We start from the raw sequence: 829 nt of genomic DNA on the forward strand, positions 1-829 counted from the left end.
ATGTAATTATTGTTTGAACAATAACAAGAATAATTCTTTGTTAAGTGCTTAAAAAAGGGTAAAGTAGTAAATTGGTCTTACATTTGAGCGTAATTTTGTTTTGGTACTTAAGGTTTAAAGTGTATTATTTAAATTCAAAAAAGTTTTATTTAGTTTCAATGTAGTTCCATCGTGATATCAAAGTTAAATACTTAACGAAATGTCCTACATAACAGCAGTATAAGAACAAGATCGATAATCTGGAGAACAAATACAAGCTCCAGAGGCACAAAATCAATCGTGGATGCATCAATATATTAATTTATTATTTTTTTATAATTTAAATAAAATATTTTTTTATAGAATTAAAGAGAATGATAAATAAATGTATTGATGCATCCACAGTTGATTTTATGCCTTTGGAGCTTGTACTTATTCTCCAGATTATCGATGTTATTATTGTATTACTGTTATGTGGGTATTCTGTTAATTATTTAAGTTTGACCTCATAATGAAACTACATTAAAGTTAAATAAAATTTTTTTGGATTTAAATAGAACACTTTAAACCTTAAGAATCAAAATAGAATTACACTCAAATGTAGGGGATCAATTTAATATTTTACCGGTTTAAAAAAATTTTGGTAACTATTACTGAATCAACAATGAGATTTGGCATGATTTTCCCCGTTATGAGAAATAAATAAGAGAATATTGCTTGTGACAAAAATCAGATAACTAACATGATTAAATAATTTTCATAAGTATTTGAAATTTTGGCAACCTATTAAAGAAAAAAAAAAAGAAAAGAAAAAACTGTGGCAGACTGGCAGCTTTAGCAGCAATCCGTG

The sequence above is a fragment of the Arachis ipaensis genome, chromosome B02, assembly GCF_000816755.2.
Source record: "Arachis ipaensis cultivar K30076 chromosome B02, Araip1.1, whole genome shotgun sequence".
Classification (NCBI taxonomy): domain Eukaryota; kingdom Viridiplantae; phylum Streptophyta; class Magnoliopsida; order Fabales; family Fabaceae; genus Arachis; species Arachis ipaensis.